This window comes from Scyliorhinus torazame, chromosome 7 (genome assembly GCF_047496885.1).
Source record: "Scyliorhinus torazame isolate Kashiwa2021f chromosome 7, sScyTor2.1, whole genome shotgun sequence".
Lineage (NCBI taxonomy): Eukaryota > Metazoa > Chordata > Chondrichthyes > Carcharhiniformes > Scyliorhinidae > Scyliorhinus > Scyliorhinus torazame.
Window position 1 is genome coordinate 71232766 of NC_092713.1, and position 19672 is coordinate 71252437.

Consider the following 19672-nt stretch of genomic DNA (forward strand, 5'->3'; position numbering starts at 1 on the left):
AACATAGCGCAAAAGCCACTTACCTCTCATACAGGTCCCACCCTTATTGACCCCCTACTCTAATCTAAACTACTCCACCCCCCACCCTCCTGCTGCTGATTAATTTCCCGCAGAGAAGCCGACAAACGGTTGCCACCTCCGGGTGAACCCTAACAGTAACCCTCGCAAGGCAAACTTGATTTTCTCCAAACCGAGAAAGCTAGCCATGTCTGATAGCCAGGTCTCCGACTTTGGGGGCTTTGAGTCCCTCCATGCTAATAGTATCCGTCTCCGGGCTACCAGGGAAGTAAAGGCCAGAACGTCTGCCTGTTTCTCCTCCTGCATTCCGGGGTCTTCTGACACACCCAAAATCGCCACCTCTGGACTCAATGCCACCCTTGTTTTTAACACCATGGACATGACGTCCGCAAACCCCAGCCAAATTCCCCTAAGCTTTGGACATGTCCAAAACATGTGGACATGGGTCGATGGTCCTCCCGCACATTTTGCGCACCTGTCCTCAACCCCAAAGAATCTGCTCATCCGGCCACTGTCATGTGAGCCCGGTGAACAACCTTAAATTGTATCAGGCTGGGCCTGGCACATGTTGCGGACGCGTTGACTCTACTCAATGCGTCTGCCCATAGACCATCCTCTTATCTCGCCTCCCAGCTCCTCCTCCCACTTGCGCTCAGCTCCTTGGTCTGCGTCTCCTCAGACCCCATAAGTTTCGTGTAAATGTCCGAGACGCTCCCGGCTCCTATCCACTCTGGAAACTACCCTGTCCTGAATCCCCCTTAGTGGTAGGAGCGGGAAGGTTGACACCTGTTTACGTAGGAAGTCCTGCACCTGCAGATACCTGAATTTGTTTCCCCATGCCAACTCAAACTTTTCCTCCAACGCCCTCATACTCGGAAAGCTCCCCTCAATGAACATATCCCCCATCCTCTCAATCCCCACTCTCCGCCATAATCGGAAGCTCCCGTCCATACTCCCCGGGGCAAACCGGTGATTATCACAGATTGGGGCCCAAACAGATGCTCCCACTGCTCTCACATGCCGCCTCCACTAGCCCCAAACTCTCAGGGCTGCCACCACCACTGGACTGGTGGAGTACCGTGCCGGCGGGAATGGCAGAGGCGCAGTTACCAACGCCCTTACATGAAGCCGCCTCCATGCGCACCGATGCCGGCCCCTCCCCCATCACCCACTTCCTGATCATGGCTATATTAGCCGCCCAGTAATAGTTGCTAAAATTTGGCAGTGCCAGCCCGCCCTCTCCCCGACTCCGCTCAAGCATTACCTTCCTTACTCGCGGGGTCTTGCCCGCCCAGACAAAGCCCATGATCACTCCATTGACCCGCTTAAAAAAGGACCGCGTAATAAAAATGGGGAGACACTGAAATACAAATAGGAATCTCGGGAGGGCCGTCACCTTCACCGTTTGCCCCCTCCCAGCTAGAGAGAGCGGAAGTACGTCCCATCTCCGAAAATCATCCTTCATTTGGTCCACCAGCCGGGCCAGATTCAATTTATGCAGCTGGTCCCATTCCCGTGCCACTTGTATACCTAGGTACCTAAAGCTTCCCTTTGCTAACCTAAACGGCAGCTCTCCCAGTCGCCTCTCCTGTCCCCTCGCCTGAACCACAAACATCTCACTCTTTCCCATATTAAGCTTATACCCCAAAAACCGGCCAAATTCCCCTAAAGCCCTCATGATTTCTTCCATCCCCTCTATTGGACCCGAAACGTACAGAAGCAAGTCATCCGCATAGAGCAAAACCCTGTGCTCCACCCCCCCAGGACCAGTCCTCTCCAGCCCCTCGGGGCTCTCCGAGCAATTGCCAACGGCTCTATAGCCAGCGCAAATAACAGTGGGGAGAGGGGGCATCCCTGTCCCGTCCCCCGGTGCAGTCTAAAATAGTCCAATGTAGTCCTATTCGTCCGTACACTTGCCACAGGAGCCTGATACAGCAACCTGCGGGATAAAGCCCCGCCCGAATCTGAACCATCCCAGTACCTCCCACAAATAGTCCCATTCTACCCGGTCGAAAGCCTTTTCTGCATCCATTGCGATCACTACCTCCACCTCGCTTCCGGGGGCATCATGATCACATTTAACAGCTGTCTTACATTGGCCACCAACTACCTGCCCTTAACCAACCCCGTCTGGTCCTCCCCAATAACATCCGGAACACACTCCTCAATCCTGGAGGACAAGATTTTGGCCAGCAACTTGGCATCCACATTTAACAGGGAGATCAGCCTGTAGGACCCACACAGCTCCGGGTTCTTGTCCCGCTTAAGAATCAGCAAAATCATTGCCTTTGACATTGTTGGGGGCACCCCACTTTCCCTTGCCTCATTGAAGATCCTCATCAACACTGGCCCCAATATGCCAGAGAACATTTTATAGAACTCCACTGGGTACCCATCTGGCCCCGGGGCTCTACCTGACTGCATGGCCTTCAAGCCCTCCACTATCTCTTCCAACCCGATCGGGGCCCCCAGCCCTTTTACCCGCTTCCCATCCACCTTTGGGAAATTCAGCCCCTCCAAGAAGTGCCTCATCCCCTCCGGCCCAGCAGGGGGTTCCGACCTGTACAGCCTGCTATAGAAATCCCTAAATGCCTTATTCACCCCTACTGAATCCATCTCCGTCCTTTACTTTCCCTATCTCCCTAGCTGCCTCCCTCTTCCTAAGCTGCTGTGCAAGCATTCTGCTGGCCTTCTCTCCATGTTTGTAGATCGCCCCCCTTGCCTTTCTCAGCTGTTCCACCGCCCTCCCTGTGGTCAGCAAGTAAACTCCGCCTGTAACCTTCGCCGTTCCCTTAAAAGCCCTGCCTCTGGGGTCTCTGCATACCTCCTATCAATCTGTAGTATCTCCTTTACCAGTTGGTCCGTCTCTGCCCAGCCACCTTCTCCCTCCGGGCGCGGATCAAAATCAGCACCCCCCTGACCACCGCCTTCAGTGCTTCCCAGACCATCGCTGCTGAAATTACCCCCGTGTCTTTGACCTGCAGGTAGGTCTGAATACATTTCCTAAGCCGCTCGCACACCCCTTCATCCGCCAAAAGTCCCACATCTAACCTCCAGTGCCGGCGCTGGTTACTGTCTTTACTAACCTGCAGGTCAACCCAGTGCGGGTCATGGGCTGAGATTGTAATCGCCGAGTACCCCTTGTCCACTACCCCCGTCAGTAAAGCTCTGCTCAAAATAAAGAAATCAATCCGGGAGTACACTTTATGCACGTGTGAGTAGAAGGAGAACTCCTTCACCCTCGGCTGCCCAAACCTCCATGGATCTACCCCCCCCCCCCCCATCTGCTCCATGAACCCTCTTAGTTCCTTTGCCGTTGCTGGCACCCTGCCCGTTTACGAGCTTGACCGGTCCACGCCAGGGTCCATAACTATGTTGAAGTCCCCTCCCATGACCAACCTGTGCGAGTCCAGGTCCGGTATCTTCCCCAGCATCCTCTTTATAAACTCCACATCATCCCAATTTGGCGCATATCACCTGCTCCCCCTCTAGCTTCCCACTGACCATAATTAACCGACCTTCCACGTCCGAGACTATTCTACCCGCCTCAAACACCACCCGCTTATTGATCAGGATCGCGACCCCTCTAGTCTTTGAATCTAATCCCGAGTGAAAGACCTGACTGACCCAGTCTTTCCTCGGTCTAACCTGGTCTGTGACTCTAAGGTGCGTCTCCTGCAACATTACCACATCCGCCTTCAATCCCCTAAGATGCATGAACACACGTGTCCTTTTGACCGGCCCATTTAACCCTCGAACATTCCAGCTGATCAGCCTTGTCGGTGGGCTCATTTGCCCCCCCCCCCCCCCAATCAGCCATCCCCTTTTTTAGGCCCCCCTCCAGCCCGTGCTCCATGCCTCCGCCGGCCCAACCCCAGGCAGCCCCCGCCCCCAACCTCCTCACTGTCCCTCAGCTCAAGTCCCTCCCTCATCAGCAGAACATTCGCCCCCCCACCAGTAACAACACACTGTAACCCAACCCCTTTACTAAACCAAACATATGCACCCCCCCCCCCCCCCCCCCCCCCCGGCTCATACAAACAAACTCCAGCATCAAACAATTGCCCAACAGAAAAAACACCAAGATCAAAAACAAGCACACCTCCATCCCCCAACAGTGCAAATGAAAACCTTAACTCACTCAGCTCTACCGCTGGTTCCAAATCAATGCAAACGGTATCACAAACATCTTCCATAAAACGCAAAATGAGAAACTTTTTACAAACACAGAGAAACAAAAAGAAAAAAAAACCAAAAACATGAACGCTGCAGCCAAGTTCAAAAGTTCTCAGTCCTTCGCCAGCCCCTTTTTCACAAAGTCCAACGCGTCCTCAGGCGACTCGAAGTAGAAATGCTGATCCTCATGCGCGACCCAGAGACGGGCTGGGTATAACAGTCCATACTTCACCTTTTTCTTAAAAAGGATCGACCTAATCTGGTTGAAGCCTGCTCTCCTCCTGGCCACCTCTACACTCAGATCCTGGTAAACCCGCAAGATGCAATTGTCCCACGTACAGCTCCTTGTCTGCTTCGCCCACTGTAGAATGCGCACCTTGTCCGAGAACCTGTGGAATCTCACCACCATTGCCCTTGGGGGGGGCGGGGGGGGGTCTCCCCCATTCGCGGCTTCCTCGCGAGTGCTCCATGAGCCCTATCCACCTCCAAGGGCCAGGAGAATGCCCCATCCCCCAGCAGCTTCACAAACCTGTTTGCAATGTATGCCCCAGCGTCCGTTCCTTCGGACCCCTCCGAGAGCCCGACAATTCTTAGCTTCTGCCGGCGGGACCTATTCTCTAGGTCCTCCACCTTCTCCAGGAGCTTCTTCTGCTGGTCCCTCAGCATCCCCACCTCCAGCTCCACCGCAGTCCGATGTTTCTCCTGCTCAGCCAGCGCCTTCTCCACCTTCTGGATCGCCCGATCTTGGGCGTCCAATCTATGCTCCAACCGCTCAATCGACTCTTTTATCGGGTCCAAGCAGTCCCATTTCTGCGTAGCAAAGCATTCCTGAATGACTTGCATCAGCTGCTCCATAGACTGCTGGATCGACAAGCTCGAGTTCCGAACCTCCACAATGCTGCCTTCTGTTGCAGCTACAGCCTAAGCCTTCTCTGTCTTTTTGTTTCTGCCCTTATGAACACTTCTAGTCCTCCTCTCCATGCACCGAAGTGGGAATTCAATACACAATTGCCTCTGTCTTCAGTTTTACAGTTCAAGTCCGGTAGAAAATCTTTGGGGGGGGAGAGAGAGAGGGTCCAAAAGTCCAACCCGAGCGGGAGCCGCCAAATGTGCGATGTACTCCTTCATAGCTGCCACCGGATGTCGGAAAGTGATCCTTGCATATGTGTTCCAACCTTTCCCCAATTAGTATCAGCTGCTCTTAATCACCTCTGGCGCGTGTACTCAATTGTCACATTTGCAATATTAACTGTGCTTTGTTGAAAGGCTACACTCTCGCACACACTCACACATGCAGTTCTTTTTTTAATATATTTTATTCAAGTTTTTTGGCCAAACATAACAATACGTAGTGTTTCTTTTACACAACAATAAAGCAATATAAATAACTGTGGCCAGTTTTAAACAAATAAATAAGTAATATATAAACAAAAACAAAACTAAATGGCAACTGCCTTGTCCAAAATAAATACTCTCCTAAAATACAATCCAACAATCCAATATACAATTACATATACCAAATACCTATACATATACAATAACATCCCTGAGAGTCCGTCCGATTTCTCCTCCCCCCCCCCCCCCCCCCCCCCCCCCCCCCCCCGGGTTGCTGCTGTTGTCTACTTCTTTTCCATTCCCTCTATCTTTCTGTGAGGTAGTCGACAAACGGTTGCCACCGCCTGGTGAACCCCTGAGCCGAACCCCTTAACACAAACTTAATCCGTTCTAACTTTATAAACCCTGCCATATCATTTATCCAGGTCTCCACACCCGGGGGTTTGGCTTCCTTCCACATTAACAATACCCTGCGCCGGGCTACAAGGGACGCAAAGGCCAACATGACAGCCTCTCTCGCCTCCTGCACTCCCGGCTCTTCTGCAACCCCAAATATAGCCAACCCCCAGCTTGGTTCGACCCGGACCACCACCACCTTCGAAAGCACCTTTGCCACCCCCACCCAGAACTCCTGTAGTGCCGGGCATGACCAGAACATGTGGGTGTGATTCGCTGGGCCTCTCGAGCATCTCGCACACCTATCCTCTACCCCAAAAAATTTACTAAGCCGTGCTCCAGTCATATGCGCCCTGTGTAGCACCTTAAATTGTATCAGGCTTAGCCTGGCACACGAGGACGATGAGTTTACCCTACAGAGGGCATCAGCCCACAGCCCTTCCTCAATCTCCTCCCCCAGTTCTTCTTCCCATTTCCCTTTCAGCTCATCTACCATGATCTCCCCCTCGTCCCTCATCTCCCTGTATATGTCCGCCACCTTACCGTCCCCCACCCATGTCTCTGAGATCACTCTATCCTGCACATCCTGCGTCGGGAGCTGCGGGAATTCCCTCGCCTTTTGCCTCGCAAAAGCCCTCAATTGCATATACCGAAATGCATTCCCTTGGGGCAACCCATATTTCTCCGTCAGCGCTCCCAGACTCGCAAACGTCCCATCTACAAATAGATCTCTTAGTTGTGCTACCCCAGCTCTTTGCCATGCTCCAAATCCCCCATCCATTCTCCCCGGAACGAACCTATGATTGTTTCTTATCGGGGACCGCACCGAAGCTCCCGTCCCTCCCCTATGCCGTCTCCACTGCCCCCAGATTCTCAATGCAGCCACCACCACCGGGCTTGTGGTGTATTTCTTTGGTGAGAACGGCAACGGCGCCGTCGCCATTGCTTGCAGGCTAGTCCCCCTGCAGGACGCCCTCTCCAATCTCTTCCACGCCGCTCCCTCCCCTTCTCCCATCCACTTACACACCATTGAAACATTGGCGGCCCAGTAGTACTCACTTAGGCTCGGTAGTGCCAGTCCCCCCCTGTCCCTACTACGTTGCAAGAATCCCCGCCTCACTCTCGGGGTCTTCCCAGCCCACACAAAACTCATAATGCTCTTCTCAATTCTTTTGAAAAAAGCCTTCGTGATCACCACCGGGAGGCACTGGAATACAAAAAGGAATCTCGGGAGGACCACCATTTTAACCGCCTGCACCCTACCTGCCAATGACAGGGACACCATGTCCCATCTCTTGAAATCCTCCTCCATCTGTTCCACCAACCGTGTTAAATTAAGCCTATGTAATGTACCCCAATTCTTGGCTATCTGGATCCCCAGGTACCGGAAGTCCCTTGTTACCTTCCTCAACGGTAAATCCTCTGTCTCTCTGCTCTGCTCCCCCGGATGCACCACAAATAACTCACTTTTCCCCATGTTCAGTTTATACCCTGAAAAATCCCCAAACTCCCCAAGTATCCGCATTATCTCTGGCATCCCCTCCGTCGGGTCCGCCACATATAGCAACAAATCATCCGCATACAGAGATACCCGGTGTTCTTCTCCCCCCTGAGTACTCCCCTCCACTTCCTGGAACCCCTCAGTGCTATGGGCAGGGGTTCAATCGCTAGTGCAAACAATAACGGGGACAGAGGACATCCCTGCCTCGTCCCTCTATGGAGCCGAAAATAGTCAGACCCCCGTCCATTCGTGACCACGCTCGCCATTGGGGCCCTGTACAGCAACTGTACCCACCTGATATACCCGTCCCCAAAGCCAAATCTCCTCAACACCTCCCACAAATAATCCCACTCCACTCTATCAAATGCTTTCTCGGCATCCATCGCCACCACTATCTCCGCTTCCCCCTCTGGTGGGGGCATCATCATTATCCCTAGCAGCCTCCGTATATTTGTATTTGGCTGTCTCCCCTTCACAAACCCAGTTTGGTCCTCATGAACCACCCCCGGGACACAATCCTCTATCCTCATTGCCATTTCCTTGGCCAGAATCTTAGCATCCACATTCAGGAGGGAAATGGGCCTGTATGACCCGCATTGCAGCGGGTCTTTTTCCTTCTTTAGGAGGAGCGATATCGTTGCCTCTGACATTGTAGGGGGCAGCTGCCCCCTTTCCCTCGCCTCATTAAAGGTTCTCATTAGTAGCGGGGCCAGCAAGTCCAAATATTTTGTATAGAATTCAACTGGGAATCCGTCTGGTCCCGGGGCCTTCCCCGCCTGCATGCTCCCAATCCCTTTCACTACTTCCTCCGTCTCAATCTGTGCTCCCAACCCCACTCTCTCCTGCTCCTCCACCTTAGGAAATTCCAGCTGATCCAGAAAGCACATCATTCTCTCCTTCCCGTCCGGGGGCTGCGCTTCATATAGTCTTTCGTAAAATGCCTTGAACACTCCATTCACTCTTTCCGCTCCCCGCTCCATCTCTCCCTCCTCATCTCTCACCCCCCCCTATCTCCCTCGCTGCTCCCCTTTTCCTCAGTTGGTGGGCCAACAACCTACTCGCCTTCTCCCCATATTCGTACTGTACACCCTGTACCTTCCTCCATTGTGCCTCTGCATTACCCGTAGTCAACAAGTCAAATTCTACATGTAGCCTTTCCCTGTACAGTCCCTCCTCCGGTGCCTCCGCGTATTGTCTGTCCACCCTCAGAAGTTCTTTCAACAACCGCTCCCTTTCCCTACCCTCCTGCTTTCCTTTATGTGCCCTAATAGATATCAGCTCCCCTCTAACCACTGCCTTCAGCGCCTCCCAGACCACTCCCACCTGTACCTCCCCATTATCATTAAGTTCCAAGTACCTTTCAGTACACCCCCTCACCCTTAAACACACACCCTCATCTGCCAATAATCTCATGTCCATTCTCCAGGGCGGAAGCTGTTGTTTTTCTTCCCCTATCTCCAGGTCCACCCAGTGTGGAGCATGATCCGAGATGGCTATAGCCGTGTACTCCATCCCCGTCACCTTTGGGATCAGTGCCCTTCCCAAAACAAAAAAATCTATTCGTGAAAATACTTTGTGTACATAGGAGAAAAACGAAAACTCCTTACTCCTAGGTCTACTAAATCTCCAGGGATCTACGCCTCCCATCTGCTCCATAAAATCCTTAAGCACCCTAGCTGCAGCCGGCCTCCTTCCGGTCCTGCCCTCGATCTGTCCAGCCCTGGGTCCAGCACCATATTAAAGTCTCCACCCATTACCAACTTCCCCACTTCTTCTAGGTCCGGGATTTGTCCTAACATTCGCCTCATAAAATTGGCATCATCCCAGTTCGGGGCATACACGTTCACTAATACCACCGCCTCCCCTTGCAGTTTGCCACTCACCATCACGTATCTGCCCCCACTATCTGCCACTATAGTCTTTGCCTCAAACATTACCCGCTTCCCCACTAGTATGGCCACCCCCGTTTTTTGCGTCTAGCCCCGAATGATACACCTGCCCCACCCATCCTTTGCGTTGTCTAACCTGGTCTATCAGCTTCAGATGCGTCTCCTGAAGCATAACCACATCTGCCTTAAGTTTCTTTAGGTGTGCGAGTACCCGTGCCCTCTTAATCGGCCCGTTCAGCCCTCTCACATTCCACGTGATCAACCGGGTTGGGGGGCTCTTTACCCCCCCCTTGACGACTAGCCATTTCCTTTTTCAATCCAGCTCCTCACCCGGTTCCCACGTAGCTGTATCCCCCCCAGGCGGCGCCCCCCCCGCCCCGACCCCCCCATCCCATACCAGCTCCCCCTTCTCCCCAGCAGCAGCAACCCAGTTAACCCCCCCCCCCCCCCCCGCTAGATCCCAAGCTAGCGTAATTGCACCCCCCATGTTGCTCCCAGAAGTCAGCAAACTCTGGCCGACCTCGGCTTCCCCCCGTGACCTCGGCTCACACTGTGCGAGGCCCCCTCCTTCCTGCTTCCCTGTTCCCGCCATGATTACCATAGCGCGGGAACAAAGCCCGTGCTTCCCTTTTGGCCCCGCCCCCAATGGCCGGCGCCCTCAGCTCCTCATCCTCCCTCACCCCCTCCCCCATGACATGGGGAAGAGAGAGAAGTTACAGGGTCGCAGGTTTAACAACTTGGGAAGTCATCTCTTCCCCCTTCATCCCACATATTCACCCCCCCCACTTTTGTCCCAAACGTTCTTTTTCTGGCCCGTTCACTCCAGCTTCTCCTCGACAATAAATGTCCACGCCTCATCTGCCATTTCGAAGTAGTGGTGTTTCCCTAGATGTGTGACCCACAGTCTTGCCGGTTGCAGCATTCCGAATTTGACCTTCCTTTTATGCAACACTGCCTTGGCCCGATTAAAGCTTGCCCTCCTTCTCGCCACCTCCGCACTCCAATCTTGATATATGCGGATCACCGCGTTCTCCCACCTACTGCTCCGAGTTTTCTTTGCCCATCTGAGGACCATCTCTCTGTCCTTGTATCGGAGAAATCTCACAACTATTGCTCGAGGCATTTCTCCAGCCCTCTGTCTTCGCGCCATAACCCGATAGGCTCCCTCCACCTCCAGCGGACCCGTCGGGGCCTCCGATCCCATTAACGAGTGCAGCATCGTGCTCACATATGCCCTGACGTCCGTCCCTTCTGCACCTTCGGGAAGACCAAGAATCCTTAGGTTCTTCCTCCTCGCATTATTCTCCAGCACCTCCAGCCTTTCCACACATCTTTTGTGTTGTGCCTCGTGGATCTCCGTTTTCACCACCAGGCCCTGTATGTCGTCCTCATTCTCAGCAGCCTTTGCCTTCACGACCCGAAGCTCCTGCTCCTGGGTCTTTTGCTCCTCCTTTAGCCCCTCAATCGCTTGTAATATCGGGGCCAACAGCTCCTTCTTCATCTCCTTTTTGAGTTCATCTACGCAACGCCGCAGGAACTCTTGTTGGTCAGGGCCCCATATTAAACTGCCTCCTTCCGACGCCATCTTGCTTTGTGCCTGCCTTCCTGGCCGCTGCTCTAGAGGATCCACCGCAATCCAGCTACTTTCCTCTCTTTTTTACATCCGTGTCCAGGGGGGATTCCCTTCTGGATTACCGCACAGTGTTGTTTGCCGTTAAAATTGCCGATGGGGCTCCTATTAAGAGCCCAAAAGTCCGTTCCACCGGGAGCTGCCGAAACGTGCGACTTAGCTGGTCATCGCCGCACCCGGAAGTCCACACATGCAGTTCTATTTAATGAAATTATCAATTGCTTCAGATAGTTGATGAGATTCTACATGTGCTTGGTGCTTTCCATGTTAGTTTCAAATTGCAAAAGACAGTGTTGTGTCAAGCTCCAATGGACTTAATACTGAAGGTTTCTGCACAAATCAGGACTAATTCCATCCTAGGGGTCATAGTTTGAGGATAAGGGATAAACCTTTTAGGACTGAGATGAGGCGAAATTTCTTCACCCAGAGAGTGGTGAATCTATGGAATTCGTTACCACAGAAAGTAGTTGAGGCCAAAACATTGTGTAATTAAGAAGAAATTAGATATAGCTCTTGTGGCTAAAGGATCAAGAGATATTGGGGAAGGCGGGATCAGGGTATTGAACACTATGATCAGCTATGTTAATGAATGGTGCAGCAGACTCGAATGGCCAACTCCTATTTTCTGTGTTTCTATGTTACCAACTATCAGCATTCTCTTGATTACCTAATGATGGAAAGTGTCATTGACAGCGCTGTCAAGTAGCAGTTGCACAGCAATAGCGTGTTCACTGACTCTGTTTGCTGCTTATTCCTGCTGGTGGCGACAGATGCCTGGAGGCTGCCGTTGCTGTTCCTCCCTTTTCTGTAGTTGGAAAGAAAGACATTTTTTGCTAAGGTACCTGGGTCCTGGAACACTGGGATCAGGGGGGGCCCTATGAGTCCAGAAGGCAATCCGGTTTGAAGCAAGAAGATGCTGCGGGACCTACTGTGCGACATTGTTCCAAATAGGTCACCTGCTAACGCTGTTGAAGAAATGCTTTCGCAGATTGCCAATGCTCTTGTTGCTGGTGTGATGAGTGCTGCATATAACAGGCACATCACCATGGATTAAACATGCTGGAAGTCGAGGATGTTCAACTGCATCTTGTGCATCACTGGAATATGTGGTTGCAAGGATTCGCTACCACAGAAAAGTAGTTGAGGCCAGAACATTGTAATTTCAGTTCTGGTGTGTTTGGGCCATGTGGGAAGACCTGTACAGCTGAGGCTCCTGGCCGAAGACTGGCATTGATAACGCGGAACAAGTCACACATTGATGGACAGATTATTTCTCAGACATAGTGGGGCAGCACGGTAGCACAAGTGAATAGTGCTATGGCTTCACAGCACCAGGGTCCCAGGTTCGATTCCTTGCTGGGTCACTGTCTGTGCGGAGTCTGCACGTTCTCCCTGTGTCTGCGTGGGTTTCCTCCGGGTGCTCTGGTCTCCTCCCACAGTCCAAAGACGTGCAGGTTAGGTGGATGCTCCTTAGTGTTGAAGAAGGTTAGGAGGAGTTATTGGGTTTCAAGGATAGGGTGGAAGTGAGGGCTTAAGTGGGTCGGTGCAGACTCAGTGGGCCGAATGGCCTCCTTCAGCACTGTGTATGTTCTATACTTCCTCTGTTGAGGAACCTACGAGGGGTGATACAGTGTGTTGTTTATTTTGTGAAAATGAGATGATATTGCTTTGTGTTGGTGCCAATATGGAATAGCAACGTTTCCTTGCTGCTTAATGGTTAGCATGATTGTGGAATGTTACGTAGTTGACTTTCAAATCTTTGTTACTGCTGACCGTTTAATAAACAAAATATGCTCCATTTGGGTCTAACAAGGACCCTTTGCTTGTGTCCTCATTACGGCCTTGGCCCATACATGGACGTAAGAGTTAAACTTGACAGTGATTACCCTTGACATCAAGGCAGCATTTAACTGAGTGCGTCATCAAGGAATCCTAGCAAAACTAAAGATAGTGGGAAGCAGACAGAATGCTCTCCAACTGGATGGAGTTATACCTAGTGCAAAGGAAGATGGCTGTGGTTGTTGGAGGCCAATCATCTCAGCCTCAGTACATCACCGCAGCAGTTCCTTAGGGTAGTGTCCTAGGCTCAAGAGTTCCGAAAGCTTGTGATTTCAAATAAACCTGTTGGACTTTAACCTGGTGTTGTGAGACTTCTTACTGTGCCCACCCCAGTCCAACGCCGGCATCTCCACATCACAGCTATTTTCAGCAGCTTTATCAATGATCTTCCCTCCAGTATAAATCAGAAATTGGGATGTTCATGAATGATTGCCCAGTGTTCAATGCAATTTGCAACAGTTCTGATACTGAAGCAGTCCATTTCCAAAGGCAGAAAAATCTGGTCAATAGTCAGACTTGGGCTGATAAGTGGCAAGTAACATTTGTGCTACACAAAGCCCAGGCAATGGGCATCATTGATCAAAAATGGACTAGCCATTTAAATCCTACGCTTACAAGAGCAGATCAGAAACTGGGAATTCTAGGATAAGTAATCCTCTTCTTGCCTCCTTAAATCCTGTCCAACAGTTAAGTGTCCGGAGTGTGATGGAATGCTCTTCACTTGCCTAAATGTGTGTGGCTCCAACAAGATCCTTGGCACCATTGTTGTATCTGGCAAATCTCAGATACTTTGACCAGTGTATTAATGAAACATTTTACCCAGATGCCTGGGCTTCGAAACTCAGGGTCCCTTCTTCTTGCGATGGTTGTGCCTGGGGATCCCTAGGTTATCGCTGAATAGCTGTTTTGATGTTGCTTCCTTTATACTGGTCTTCGATCAAGACCTACTGTCCTGTGAAACAACCTTGTCTGATCAGCTCATTATGGAGTCTGGTGGCTTCTTTTGCCAGTCCGACCTGCTGCAAAGCTGATCACCTGTGTCTGGAAATTTGTTACATATTTAGTGTGGTCTTGTTCTTTTGTATAAACGCAAGTGGGTGATCACAAAGTCTATATAGCAATGTGTTTAGTCGAGTGCTCTTGCAGACGGGCAGACGGCCAGTATCCATTCAGCCAGGCCTCGTGGCAGTTTCTGTTCCTGGCCTACGTGCATCTTCTTGGCCCGTTTTCAGTACCACTCCGGGACACAGCCCACTAATTGGCACCCAATTCAACACCTTAAACATTCCCTCCTTCCACCATCATTGCACAGTGGCAGCAGTGTGTACCATCTACAAGAGGCACTGCATCTTGATACACTTCCTTTGACAACACCTTCTAAGCCTGGGAATTCTACCATCTAGAAGGGCAAGGACAGCAGCTGTATCGGAGCAGCATCATTCGCAAATTCACCACCAAGCCACACACTATCCTGACTTAGAAAGTTCCTTCACTGGCACTGGGTCAAGATCCAGGGACTCCCTTCCTAACATCACAGTGGGTGTATCTACACTCCATCAAAGGCAATTACGGATGGGTAACAAATACTGGCCTTGTCAGCGACACCAGCATCCCATCAAATAATTTTAAACAATTTCCCAGTGTAGATGTAGTGGCAGGCGTTGAAGGAGATATTTCAGAACACTCAAGAAAGGTACATTTCAGTAAGAAAGAAAGACTCCAATGAAAGGACGTCATCCGTTGCTAACCAAAGGAGCTGAGGATAGTACCAAATTGAAAGAAAAAGCATATAATTCCACAAAGGTGAGTGGCAGGACAGAAGATTGGACAAAATATAAAGAAGAGCAAAAACTGGCTACAAGATTAGCTTGAAATATGCAATTACAATCACCAAGGAAAGGGTACTGAGAATTATTAGAACCAGAAGCTGAAAAGTACTCCGATCCTGATGGATTTTATCCTAAGGTCTTAAATGATGTTGCTGAGATAGTAGATGCATTGGTTTTCCAAAGTTCCCTAGGTTCTGGGAAGGTTCCATCAGATTGGAAAATAGCAAATCTGGCTCCTCTATTCAAGAAAGTAAGGGAATAGGAAGTAGGAATCGATAGGCCAGTTAGCCTAACATCAGTTGGAGGAAATTGATGAAATCTATCTTTAAGGAGGTTATAACAGGACATTTGGAAAATCTCAATGCAATCAAGCAGAGTCAACATGGTTTTGTGAAGGGGTAATCAAGTTTGACTAATTTCTTTTTTTGAGGAAGTAACAAGCAAGGTTGATAAAGGGGAACCTGACTTCCGGGTGCGGCGATGACCAGCTGAGTCGCACGTTTCGGCAGCTCCCTGTGAAACGGACTTTTGGGCTCTTGATAGGAGCCCCAACGGCAATTTTAACGGCTGAAAACACCGTGCGGTAAACCAGAAGGGTGTTCCCCCTGGACACGGATGGAAAAAGGAGAGGAAAGTGGCCGGATTGCAGCGGATCCTTTGGAACAACGGCAAGGAAGGCAAGCAGAAACCAAGATGGCGTCGGAAGGTGGCAGTTTCATATGGGGCCCTGAACAACAAGAGTTTTTGAAACGCTGCGTGGAGGAGATAAAAAAGGAAATGAAGAAAGAGTTGTTGGCCCCGATATTACAGGCGATTGAAGGGCTGAAAGAGGAACAAAAGACCCAGGAGCAGGAGCTTCGGGTCGTGAAGGCGAAAGCAGCAGAGAATGAAAACGATATACAAGGCCTGGTGGTGAAGTCGGAGATACAGGAGGCACACCAGAAACGATCTGTGGAGAGGTTGGAGGCACTGGAAAATAACGCAAGGAGGAACAACTTGAGGATTCTTGGCCTTCCTGAAGGTGTGGAGGGGGCGGACGTCGGGGCATATGTGAGCACGATGCTGCACTCGTTAATGGGAGTGGAGGCCCCGACGGGTCCGTTGGAGGTGGAGGGAGCATACCGAGTTATGGTGCGAGGATCGAGAGCAGGAGAAGCTCCCAGAGCCATAGTGGTGAGATTTCTCCGTTTTAAGGATAGAGAAATGGTCCTTAGATGGGCGAAGAAAACTCGGTGTAGTAAATGGGAGAACGCGGTGATCCGCGTCTATCAAGATTGGAGTGCGGAGGTGGCGAGAAGGAGGGCGAGCTTTAATCGGGCCAAAGCGGTACTTCACAAAAAAAAGATAAAGTTTGGAATGCTGCAACCGGCAAGACTGTGGGTCACATATCAAGGGAGGCACCACTACTTTGAGACGGCGGATGAAGCGTGAACTTTTATTGTAGAAGAAAAATTGGAATGATTGGACTACGAAAATGAACGTTTGGACAAAGTGGTGGGACGAGTGGGGGGGGGGGGGGGGCGAAGAGGGATTGTATGATTAATCCTGCGGTATGGTAACTTTTCTTTCTCCCACAGGTGGTGATGGGGGGAGGTGGGGAGGGAGAGGAGATGGGGCATTGGCCATGGGAGGCGGGGCCGAGGGAGAGGCGCGGGCTTGGTTCCCGCGCTATGATTATGGCGGGAATAGAGAAGCAGGAAGGAGGGGGTGCCGCACTGGGCGAGCCGTGATCACGGGGGGAAGCCGAGGTCAGCCAGAGTTTGCTGACTTCTGGGAGCAACATGGGGGGAGTAATTACGCTAGCGGGGGGGGGGAGGGGGGAATTACTGGGTTGCTGCTGCTGGGGAAAGGGGGGAGTGGGTACGGGAAAGGATGGGCGGGGGGGCACCGTCTGGGAGAAATACAGCTGCGTGGGAACTGGGCGAGAAGCTGGAAAAAGATGATGGCTAACCGGCAAAGGGGGGGGGGGGGGGGGAAGCCCCCCAACTCGGCTGATCACGTGGAACGTGAGGGGGCTTAACGGGCCGATAAAGAGGGCACGAGTACTCGCACACCTTAAGAAACTTAAAGCAGATGTGGTCATGTTACAGGAAACGCACCTGAAACTGATAGATCAGGTTAGGTTGCGCAAAGGATGGGTAGGGCAGGTGTTCCATTCGGGGCTGGATGCGAAAAACAGGGGGGTGGCTATATTAGTGGGGAAGCGGGTAATTTTCGAGGCAAAGACTATAGTGGCGGATAACGAGGGCAGATACGTGATGGTGAGTGGCAAATTACAGGGAGAGATGGTGGTGTTGGTAAACGTGTATGCCCCGAATTGGGACGATGCCAATTTTATGAGGCGAATGCTAGGACGCATCCCAGACCTAGAGACCGGAAAGCTGATAATGGGGGGAGACTTTAACACGGTGTTGGAACCAAGGCTGGATAGGTCGAAGTCCAGGACTGGTAGGAGGCCGGCAGCAGCCAAGGTGCTTAAGGATTTTATGGAGCAGATGGGAGGGGTGGACCCGTGGAGATTCAGTAGACCTAGGAGTAAGGAGTTCTCGTTTTTCTCCTATGTTCATAAAGTCTATTCACGCATAGACTTTTTTGTGTTGGGTAGGGCATTGATCCCGAGGGTGAGGGGAACGGAATATACGGCTATAGCCATTTCGGATCATGCCCCACACTGGGTAGACTTGGAGATAGGGGAGGAAACAAGAGGGCGTCCACCCTGGAGAATGGACATGGGACTAATGGCGGGTGAGGGGGTGTGCTTAAGGGTGAGGGGATGCATTGAAAAGTACTTGGAACTCAATGACAATGGGGAGGTTCAGGTGGGAGTGGTCTGGGAGGCGTTGAAGGCGGTGGTTAGGGGGGAGCTGATATCAATAAGGACACATAAAGGGAAGCAGGAGAGTAAGGAACGGGAGCGGTTGTTGCAAGAACTTTTGAGGGTGGACAGACAGTATGCGGAAGCACCGGAGGAGGGACTTTATAGGGAAAGGCAAAGGCTGCATGTGGAATTTGACTTGCTGACCACAGGCACTGCAGAGGCACAATGGAGGAAGGCACAGGGTGTACAGTATGAATATGGAGAGAAGGCGAGCAGATTGCTGGCACACCAATTGAGGAAAAGGGGAGCAGCGAGGGAAATAGGGGGGGGTGAGAGACGAAGATGGAGAGACGGAGCGGGGAGCGGAGAGAGTGAATGAAGTGTTTAAGACATTTTATAAAAAATTGTATGAAGCTCAACCCCCGGATGGGAGGGAGAGAATGATGGAGTTTTTGGATCGGCTGGAAATTCCCACGGTGGAAGAGCAGGAAAGGATGGGATTGGGAGCACAGATCATGGTAGAAGAAGTGGTGAAAGGAATTAGGAACATGCAGACGGGAAAGGCCCCGGGACCGGACGGATTCCCAGTTGAATTTTACAGAAAATATTTGGACTTGCTCGCCCCGCTACTGACGAGGACCTTTAACGAGGCAAAGGAAAGGGGACAACTGCCCCCGACTATGTCAGAAGCAACGATATCGCTTCTTTTAAAGAAGGAAAAGGATCCGCTACAATGCGGGTCCTACAGACCAATCTCCCTCCTCAATGTAGATGCCAAGGTCTTGGCCAAGGTAATGGCAATGAGAATAAAGGAATGTGTCCCGGGGGTGGTTCATGAGGACCAAACTGGGTTTGTGAAGGGAAGACAGCTGAACACGAACATACGGAGGTTGTTAGGGGTAATGATGATGGCCCCACCAGAGGGTGAAACGGAGATAGTAGTGGCGATGGATGCCGAGAAAGCATTTGATAGAGTGGAGTGGGATTATCTGTGGGAGGTGTTGAGGAGATTTGGGTTCGGAGAGGGGTATGTTAGATGGGTGCAGCTGTTGTATAGGGCCCCAGTGGCGAGTGTGGTCACGAATGGACGGGGATCGGCATATTTTCGGCTCCATAGAGGGACAAGGCAGGGATGTCCTCTGTCCCCATTACTGTTTGCACTGGCGATTGAGCCCCTGGCGATAGCGCTGAGAGGTTCCAAGGGATGGAGGGGAATACTTAGGGGAGGAGAAGAACACCGGGTATCTTTATATGCGGATGATCTGCTACTATATGTGGCGGATCCAGCGGAGGGGATGCCAGAAATAATGCGGATACTTGGGGAGTTTGGGGATTTTTCAGGGTATAAATTGAACATGGGGAAGAGTGAGCTGTTTGTGGTGCATCCAGGGGAGCAGAGTAGAGAAATAGAAGACCTACCGTTGAGGAAGGTAACAAGAGACTTTTGTTACCTGGGGATCCAGATAGCTAAGAATTGGGGCACATTGCACAGGCTAAATTTGACGCGGTTGGTGGAACAGATGGAGGAAGATTTCAAGAGATGGGATATGGTAGCATTGTCAATGGCAGGGAGGGTGCAGGCAGTTAAGATGGTGGTCCTCCCGAGATTCCTCTTTGTGTTTCAGTGTCTCCCGGTGGTGATCACGAAGGCTTTTTTCAAAAGGATAGAAAAGAGTATCATGGGTTTTGTTTGGGCCGGGAAGACTCCGAGAGTGAGGAAGGGATTCTTACAGCGTAGTAGGGATAGGGGGGGGCTGGCACTACCGAGCCTAAGTGAGTATTATTGGGCCGCTAATATTTCAATGGTGAGTAAGTGGATGGGAGAGGAGGAAGGAGCGGCGTGGAAGAGATTAGAGAGGGCGTCCTGTAGGGGGACCAGCCTGCAGGCTATGGTGACAGCCCCATTGCCGTTCTCACCAAGGAACTATACCACGAGTCCGGTGGTGGTAGCTACACTGAAGATTTGGGGACAGTGGAGACGACATAGGGGAAAGACCGGAGCACTGGGGGGGTCCCCGATAAGAAACAACCATAGGTTTGCCCCGGGGGGAATGGATGGGGGATATGGAATGTGGCAAAGAGCAGGTATAACGCAATTGAAAGATCTATTTGTGGATGGGAAGTTTGCGAGTCTGGGAGCGCTGACCGAGAAATATGGGTTGCCCCAAGGGAATGCATTCAGGTACATGCAATTGAGGGCTTTTGCGAGGCAACAGGTGAGGGAATTCCCGCAGCTCCCGA

The 19672-nt window shown here is 51.4% G+C and overlaps 1 protein-coding gene across 1 annotated transcript in view; it reads left to right on the plus strand.

Annotated features, from left to right (window-relative positions):
- nrd1a (nardilysin a (N-arginine dibasic convertase)) overlaps positions 1-19672 on the plus strand; it is a 212722-nt gene that overhangs the window by 65231 nt on the left and 127819 nt on the right. The gene's annotated exons all lie outside the window — the stretch shown is intronic.